Here is a 9,928-nt window from a genome sequence, read left to right on the forward strand (position 1 = left end):
TTTTTAAAAGGCTGTTTTCTGCCACTCATCCTTCTCTCCAGCAATAGGTGATTTTATATACTGCGTGCTGCTTGCAGTGAGCATTGCCAGCTGATGAACTCCATGGGAGCGCATCTGTCCAGGGGAGTCTCTTCCAGGCGAAAGAGTATGTTTGTGCTTGGTTGTGCATGAAACGCTGTGTGGGTTTGTGTGCATATGTTACATTAACTTGTAGGGAAGGTCTGTCTCCCTCTGTTTTTCTGCTCAGTGCTGAGCTAAGTTTTAAGCAGCATCTCCCTGTGGAAAGTTACAGGGCTTGCATGGACAACACGCACCATATGCAAGAAGAGGCAGCACTGGATGCTCGTTTCAGATCAGAAATGCTGGACACTGGAAACTCAGGTCCAGAGCTGACAGCTTTCTCCACCATCAGCAGACACACAGGCTTAATCCTGCACATGTACAGAGCCTTCACAAAGGCTCCTAGCATCCTCCCCCAAAACTGAAGCCCATGAACTTTGGGGAAAACTCTAGACCCAAATTTTATCAGGCTGCAACAACCACCACTTGGCCCTGTGCCATCTTTCCTGTGTCCTTGGTCCTAGAATGAACACAGGTCGCGGTGCACAGCTGGGACACTGGCCACCCACACCTCCATGCACACGTGCAGCTGAGCACGGAGCTGGACTGCTCTGGCCTCTGCAGTGAAGCCACGGGAGTGCAAAAGGATATGTGGAAAAGGCTTCCTTCAGACTCCCAAAGACTAAACCCCGTCTTCAGTATCTTTAGTAGTAGCTGCTGGAGCAGGAAGTGGTCAGCAGGGGCCATATGAATGGGTATTTTTAAATTTGAAATCATGACACTTCATCTTGCAGAGCCGCTGCTGTCCTCCAGTGGAAGCTGGTGCTGGGGAAAACCGGGGCATCAGCCAAGGCTCAGTTATGGTGTGCAAGAGGGAGGGAGGGAGCCACAGGGTGTTGGTGCTGCACACTCGGGCACGCACGGCCATGCCTCCAGCCCCGCTTCTGCCTGCACCTCCCCATCGTCCCCAAACCTCCTGCTGGCAGCCCCTCCAGCGCACACTGAGGCACAAGCTCCCTGGCAGCCTCCCCAGCCATCACAAGGTGACCTTTTTGGTAGCCCACGGTGGCCGGTGGCAGTGGGACCCACCAAAAGCAGAGCGTGCAGATGGGCAGGCAGCCGGGAGCCAGGACACATGCTTTTCCGAAGTCTGTGCAGCCTGCTCTGGCCACTCTGCCCCACTCGGTGGCATTCAGGGCCTCTCAGGCGTGAATTGAGTAAGGGGATGGAGAGGGCTTTAGCTCCTCATTAGCACTAGCCAATTAGTGTAGCATGCTGCTCTCCTGTCAGCTGATGTGGCTGCCGTTGAATATTCCCTGCCCACGCTGATCCCTTTAAGTTTGAGGCCATGTTTGCTTTATGATCAGTTTTCCTCCACGGTTTTGCTACAGGAACTTTTCTCTTAAGTGTGTTTTTTACCTCTGAGTTTCAACTCCTCCTGAGAAACTAAATCCTGCCTGGTTTGTTTTATTGGCCTTTTTGGGCTGCTCTCTGCTGGCATGCTGCTGTCTGCTGTGATGCTGCAGTCAGTCAGGGTTTAATCAGCGTACATGTGAGTATCAGGGAAAATGCTGTCCCACAGCAACATTTGATACTTTAAATAATAAAGTCAATTACTATGCAGCAATCAAAATCAGATGGCAAAAAAACCCCTTCAGTTTGTAGAGCTTTGCCAGCGCAGTGAGCCAAGGGCAGCCCGGGTGTGTCTGGCAGGGATGTGCAGGCTGCTTGCAGAAGGAGAGGGTCAGAGCCTCAGCCAGCATAAAGCGCTGCTGCACCCCCCCAGAGCTAGCCCAGACTTTTGTCTGATTTAGAAACACCATGCAAAATGTTTCCAAGCTTGGGCCACTCCAAATCCCTGAGTGACAACTTCTTGGGGAGCACACTGCATCTGGGAATGGTCCCTGGCCACTGAGTGTGGGCATGGGATCCAGGCTGCCCGGGTCCTGTTTCCACCGACTTCCTGTATTCTCCATGGAAAAAACTATTTTACCATCCCTTGCCTGCTTTCTCACCGTCAGATAATAAAAGCGCCAGTCCCACCACAGGGACGTTGTGCTGCTTGCTCAACTAACAACCAGGAACTGCTTTTAGATTCCTGCGTGAAACCTGCTGCATCAATTTAACTCCTAATTTTAGGTGTTGTGAAGTTTTTGTGGGGTTTAATTCTCTTCTCAGGAGAAGCAGAAGATGCTTGCTTGAGCATCAATGTGTAAGAGGAAATGGTATTTCAAACCCGAACCTCTTTGGGGAGCAGGGCAGGAAAAGCAAAACCTTCAGCTGCTTGTCCTCCACTGAACCTGGGCTGCCATCCTCATGCTTTAACAACCTCTTGATTTCTCCAGCTGCTGAAAATGCTGCACATGGGATGCACAGGGCACCCGTGGGGACCTGGAGCCAGGTCCCAGCGCTGCTCTGCAGCGTGCCCATGCCATTGCCAGGGTGCTCAGAGCCACCAGTACCAGGGCAAGATCCCCAGGAGCCAGGTTTCAGCACTGCGGGGGCTTTCTTACATGCCTTGTGCACCCCACCACCCCCTAGATGAGCTGCACCCCAGCCAACTCATCCACTTGCTTGTGAGGCACGAGGTCCTGCATGCCCACATCTCATGAGCTCCTGGGGCGGAGTGGCAACTCTAAAGCCGACTTGGCCACTCTCCAACCTGCCCTTCAGGCGAGGATGCTGGTGAAAATAACAGGCGACAGCCCTGGGGCAGAGTCCAGCCCGGAGATTACGGTGTGCCTCCTTCGTGCCGGGGCAGGACCAAGAAGTTTTGAGGGTGCCGTGGGAATACCCTCGCCATGCAGACGTAATTAATCAAGTTCAGAGATTGTATTCTTCATTGCTGCTTCTTGCTGCGCAGGGAGAGCCTCATGAGTCTGGCAGGCAACTGCAGCCTGGCTGGGAAACAGATCTGTCTTCTCTTGGTAAAAATCTTCTATGAAAAGGAATTTTATCCATGTTTAGCAGACAATGTTGCAGATTTTAGAGAAATCGGAATTCAGGAAAGAAGTTCCTCTGAAACTATCAAAGTCTCCCAGTTAAAACACTTGAGGTTTGAACTTTAAAGCCCCAAAGTCTGAACAATTAGTTGAAATTTTATTTTCCCCATTCACATTTCCTGAAGCTTTAAAAAAAGCATTACTGTTAAAACTTCACCAGTGAAGTGTCAGGGCAGGCCATGAGCCCAGGCACAGGATGGCTGGTTTCGGGGTGGGGGGGTTGGGGGTGTAGCTGTGCAGTGTGCTGTGTGCTGACAGGCTGAGACAGGTTACAGGATTCCGTTTGCAGAGGGGTTTGGGGGGTCACTGTGCAGCCCTGTGCCCAGCAGCACCCTCCTGCCAGGCACAGAGAAGCAGCAGCGGGGGAAGTCTCTTTTGGCAGAGCTGTTCAGGGAGTATTTGTTCCCTCAGTGCTCTGGTAATTATCTTTTCATTTAAAAAGAAAGATCGTAAGCAGAGGTAAAGAAAAGATGCTTTGGGACAGTTGACTTTTCCACAGCCCTTCCCTGTTGTTTCAGCTTGCCCAAGGATTTTTGCGTCTCTAGATTTTTTATCTCATGGTAAATGCTTATTTTATCTCTGACAGTGAGAGTCGGAAAGGCTCCTGATTTTCAGCACTTGGGGAGCACTGTGCAACATCATCCAGGGATGGCTGACACTGCCGGGACCACGGGCTGCAGATGCCACCGGGGAGCGGCTGGGTCTCCTCCCCAGAAGCCAGCCTGGGCCCACTTTGCACAAAGACCTCCTCTTCGTGCAGGTCTCTCGTTCCTCATGAAAGTCTACACTTTTGCAAGAAACACATTTTTCAAGGTGTCCTGATACTCGTAAGTCCGTCTCCCCCTCCCATTGGTACTAGTAGCTGTTCATTGACAACAAAAGCTAATTGCTACTAATTTTTTAATTGGATATTCAACAACACGTTGCACAAGGAATTGGTGTTGTGATGACAGAAAGCTGGAGGTTGGCCTCTATAATGCTGACTTTAAGTAGTGTTTCCTACAGAAGATTGGCAGGTTCTTCCAGGACATCTCTAACATGGAAATAAGCCAAAGCAAAGGCTACGTGTGGGACACAGCCCCTGGCCAGGGAGGTGTTTCTATTGCAGACAATACCCGAGTGCATGTTTAAAGCCCTGCACGTGCTCCTGTGCTGTCAGAGGTACCAGGGAACTAAGCACCAGTGAGCTTGTCAGCTTGTCCAGGTCCATAAAAACAACAATTAAGACTGAAATCAAAAGATCAGCCAGACCTTACCACGAAGCACCTTATACATTTGTGCTTTCCTGAATAAGAGCCTCCCTGAGACACCACTGAAGCACTCCCACACATGTAGCTGCCAAGAAGTGTGTACTAGTCACCAGGAGAGCTTGTGTGTGATTTCCCGTGAAAAATACATTCCTGTAAGACTGGTGGTGGGCAGCTCCTGCGCAGGCAGGCTGAACAGCATGCCAACCCTTGATGTGCTTCATCTGAGCAACCCTGTGGGCTCAGCCTCCGCTTTCACTCTTGTTCTCGTTGAAAAGTCCAAGGAAAGCCTGATAAGAGCAGGGGAGAAAGTGAGGGAGACAGGGAGCAGAGACTAAATATTGTGCAAGTTGGTGTCTTGCACACAGTCAGCAAACCCTGGGCTGGGGAACAAACTCCCCTGCTCTGCAGCAGTGCAGTCTGGGGTACCACTGGGACCTCGGTGTACCCAAGGTCTGGCATGTGGCCGTGCCTTGCTGCTGCTGTTGTGATAGCATCGAGGACAGAGATGGGAAAAAGCCCAGAGCCTTCTTTTTGCTAAGCCAGCTTGGTAAAGGGCTCCTTTATCTGCCCTTTGGTGTGAGATAAGGTTTCAGCGTTGTCCTGCCGGAGCAGCTTTGTATCATTCACAGATACCTCCCCTTGCTACAGAAAGGTATCAGGCATTCAGAAAATATTTGAGCAAGACCATATCTTTTTGAAACCTGTGTGCAATGGAAAGACACACAGAGTGGATTAGATCTACACTGTGAGGGTTTCAGCATCTCCTTGTCCATGCAAGGACAAAGCATGTTTCCTCAGCTTGTAGGACTGAGCTGCAAGGGCCTCTCATTGCAAGTCCCTATGGAGAGGAATTATCACAGACCAAATAGGGACCTGGGCTCCTTACTGGGCTGGGAAACCTCCATGTTCCCCCCCAGTTCCCCAAGGTATGAGATGTGGTCCCTGCCCGTCCCTGGTGCCTGCCTTGGAGCCAGCTCCCACCAGCACAGAAAGATGAGAAAACATTTTCCACTGCCAAGATTTCACCCAGTTAATCCAGCTGCCTTGCACCGGGAGCATCTCTATAGATGGATACATTTACAATCACTCTTTTATTTTTACTATCCTTCGACAACAGAGTTTAAATCCTAAACGCAGAACTTTTCTTTCAGCAAAGATCCAAACATGCATTTTGAAATCTTCCAACAAAGTAACACAAAATGATCAAGCAAGTAAGGACCACCACGGACCTGCCTTAATTCTGAGGATGCAAAAGGAAAACATCCTCTCCCTGCTTCAAAGCTTAATGGGTTGCTTTGGTGATACACGAACATCTTGAGAGCTAATCAAGATTAATGATTGTTTTAATGAGTCAGTGAGAACTGTGTTTTATTGCAATAAGCCACGTACTTTAATGTTCCTGACATACGTGCATATTTGAAAAGGACGAGCTGGATTTCTCCAGGATGATTTATCACCATCTGGGGGTTCAGCTCTTCTCTTTGTGCTCTGCCCTCCTCTACAAGGGACCTGGGCTGGAAGACCTTCAGTGACCATTTATTTCTATGCAACACCATGAGGAATGACTGGGAGGAAAAGGCATATTACGAAAACAGAGGATAAGGAATAAAAGCCATCCCTTTGCAGGGTCTGACAGAAGAGCTGGACACCACACCGGAGCAGTCATGCAATTCGGGTGGCGCGGAGGAATGAACCTCCCGGTGCCTAAAGCCGGAGGCTTGCGCAGCACCTTCGTGCCGGCTCACACAACACTGGCTGCTGGGTGAAGGCACCGAAGAGGGAAACATTTCCTTCTCACCACAACAAAGCTGTTTGTATGGCACAAAATGGTGTTAGATCCTGGGGAGGCAACTTCTTCTGGGCTGCTCCATCCTCCACCAAGGTCCTGAGGGCTAAGAACCCTCCTCCTCCCTGCTGCAGCTGACACTCCCTTTCCCAGCAACTCTGGTCATTACAGACAACAATAACTGAAATTTTAAAACTGCCCAGTTGCAGAACAAAACGCTTGCAACTGATTAAAAGGTTTCTAAGTCAAAAATATTGACATGTATTGAAAAATGCACTCAGAGGGCCAGTTCTGATCATATTGTGTGGGACTAAGTCCAGAGGAGGTCTCCATGGAGAAGACCTGAGGAATGGACAGGACGTTGCAATAATGGTGTTCTACAGAAATGATTAAGCCAAATAACATGCAGCTGAATAGAGCTCAATGTCTTTTTCATAAAATTAATAAGGCATGTAATAGATAACGCTCTCCCCATTAGTGGATCTAATACCTTGGCTTAAAGGTCCTGCCCAGGAAACTTTCATGGCTTTTCTGCTGACTTCACTGGATTTCAGCAACATAATAGAGAAGTGGAATTCAGCCTAAAAGTCAGATAGTGAATGCAGAAGTCAAGACTTAGGAAAAAGATACAAAAAAAGAACTGTTGATACGTCTCTTCTCTGACATGTCACAGCGTATCAAAATGGCCACTGCTTTTATTTTGTTTAATCACTTATCTCCACAGAGGGAAGAGGAAATTCCCAAGAACGCATGATCATTAAAAATATTAGCCAGGGCCTGGTGATTATTTTTGGTAGCTAAAAACTTCCTGGCTGAAGGGGTTTGCTTTGCACTGGACTTCAGTAAATGTTTTAGTGTAACTTTCATAAATACCCATTATACTCAAATCAGTGTGCAGTTTACAATTCAACTGGGAAGGGCGGGGATATGTTTCTCTTTCTTTTGTTTGACCATGCAGCATGCTAAAGTGCAGAGCGCTACACTGAATTAGCATTTAGCTATTTTCTTGTATCCTTATATAAAGGACTAGTTCACACAGTCAGAAATCTCTGTTTCCTTTTGGGCAGGAAAAAGGAAGTGAATGCGAAGGGCAGATTTGGAGTTTGCTTGCAAGAACAATTGAACTCCCATCCAGAGGGGAAGGGGATCTGCGTCAAAAGGAATTCACTTTTTTTTTTTTCTTTTCTTTTTTTTTTTTTTTTTCTGGAAGGGAAGAGAAAATGACCTTTAGTTTAAAAGCCTGAAAGAATAAAGGTCTGAGCATTTAGAGCTGCCTGCACAAATATAGTCATAAAGGCTTCTTCCTGACAAAGGGCTCTCACAGCCACTCGTGCAGGGCCCGACTGCAAACGCTGCACCGTGTGCTCCCCTCTTAGTTATCCTAGGTGAAGGGCGTCACTGAAACCTGTCAACACTTCCTGGCTAGGAGGGACAGTCCTGAGTTCTTTTTGCAAAATATTTACCGTTTTTCTCTTTGTCCCTCCCCAGTGTTGCCAGGCCAGTGGGTCAGATGAGATTTGGTGGATGGGATTTAGTGTATCCTCTTGCTTTTCTTTCCAAAAGTCCTATTTTTAGCTGTCTGTACAAGCGGGCAGCACATTGACTCAACCTCTTATATGGCCAAGACCTCACACTGGCCCCAGCATTTTTGGTCCCTTTGCAGTCAACCACAAAACCCTCTCCAGCTTCACTGGAAGAGGGTGTGAACCAAGGCCTTGGGGGCTTGTTTAAGTGTCAAAACATGATCTATGTGGCCTCATCTATGAGCCCTAACCACTTTAGCCCTCACCACTAGCCTCCATTTTAGTGGGCCCTGAATATCCACAGAGTATTTTTCTCTCTATCTCTTTCTCCCTCCATGTACGAAAAATTCGCAAGGAAGTTCCACAGCTGGAGAATACAGGGGTTGAGATTTTGATAGGATGTTTAAGCATCCCCAAGAGCACATTTGAGGCAATCAGTCCCAGAGCCAGTCAAGGCAAGTCCTGCAGTCTGGAACTTCCCATTGTACTCAGTGCTTTACCAGAGCAATCCCAGAGCATTGGTTTATAACCTACTGCAGCCGAAGGACTCATAGCCCTTCCCTCCGTCTCACAGCACCAGTCAGACCTATGCAGAACCCCTGGCACAAACCTGCATGAGGGTTTTCTGCCCTAAAATCAGAGCTCGGGCTAAGAGTTCGCATCGTGCACGCTGCAGTGAAAGCAGCACTTTCCCAGGCCTGTTTTCCTCCAGGACTGCAGGTAATAAACAGGGATGTGAGAGAGCACAGGGATCCAGCTCCAGTTTGGGTTCCCACATATTCACACAAGCTCATCGGCGCAGTTTTTCTCCCATCCAAGCAAAATATTTGCTCAGAACGTGAAGTTGCGGCTGGGCAATGTCAGCAGCAAATGTCAGCAAGTGTCAGCAGGAGAGAAACTAATTAGACAAAATGGGCCAAATTTCTCCCGGGGGGGAGCTCCTCTGCGATCACTGCAGAAAGGATGAATGTGGCCTAATGGTTAAATAGATTATTTTGTGCTCTCTTGTTGCCACTATCCTGGTTTTATCGAGGCAGGCAGCCTCACTGATTTTGACCAGAGCCAGCCTGCCTGTCCAGTGGCTCACCTGGCTCTAGTGACTTACCCTGGAGCAAAGCAACCCAGGCACAGAGCCCCCTGACAGCACATCGCAGACACCTCACAGCTGAGCTTGGATGAAATCACTTCTCGATACTAAAGCCGTAGTTCTCCAAATACATCTTGGCAGGTTTCCACTTTTCTTCTCCGAAGTTGTCCGGCCTCAATGCGTGCAGCTGGAGGAATGCCCCCACCAGGACTCAGAAAGACAAAACTGGAGCTGATATAGAGAGCCAGAGGGACAAACACAATCAGTTCTGATGGGCATCATCTCTGCTAAGGTCACACGTCTGCAGAGCCTGGTGCTAGGCAAAGGTGCATCTGGAAACACGCATCTGTGATGACTCACTGCATGAGGAAATGGTGTCACCCTCCAGCTCTCTGCAGCAGGTCCGCTCCCTTGTCTCCACCGCTGCTGCCAGCTCCAACACCCATTTTTACCTTTTATTACCAAAAGTTTCAGATCAAGCTCTCCCAGCTGAAGCCTGAGTAAAAAACTTCAGGTTCTACTTGTGGGTCTGTTGACACCAAGGGAGCCAAGCTGGGTGAGCCCATCCCCATGTCCAGCCCGAGATGCCAGCAGGAGAGTGGTATGCATGGTGTATGGAGCAAGTCAGGATTATGGTGCACCACATGCATAGGAATTTGCCAGCCCCATGGTTTTCTATTCTTATTTCTGTTCCCCTTGAACTCCCAGCCAGCAGCACGGTGCATAAAAGTAATTCATTAACCTGCAAGTATGAGGACGCCTAAACTTTTCCCTAGTCACTGTGACAACGGCAGCTCACAGTCATGATGCCGGTGTGTCGAGGACAGGCTCCCGGAGCAGTGCCAGCAATGCAGGGGATGTGTACACAGCCCGGCAGGAATGCACCCTCTGAGCAGGGGCTTGGGGAGAGGGAGGACTGTGGGGGGACAAGGGAAAGGCACAAAGTCCAGGAAAGCCCGGAGGGCACCCTCAGGGCATGGTCAGGGAAAGGACAACACAAATCCCAGTTCACCTCACTCATACCCACTGGCTTTCCGCAGTGGGGCAATCCCTATCACACAAGAGAAAGTGCTGCATAACGGTCAGGCTGGTGACACAGAGGCACCACTGGTTTGCAGCATAAAAGCCAGCGGCACATTATTTGAAGAGCAGGGAGCTGGCATTGGTGGAGTTGGATGTGTAAGGCTGGGTACCAGGAGGTGTTTTGTTCCCCTCACAGG

This window comes from Falco punctatus (assembly GCF_963210335.1).
Source record: "Falco punctatus genome assembly, chromosome: 9".
NCBI lineage: Eukaryota > Metazoa > Chordata > Aves > Falconiformes > Falconidae > Falco > Falco punctatus.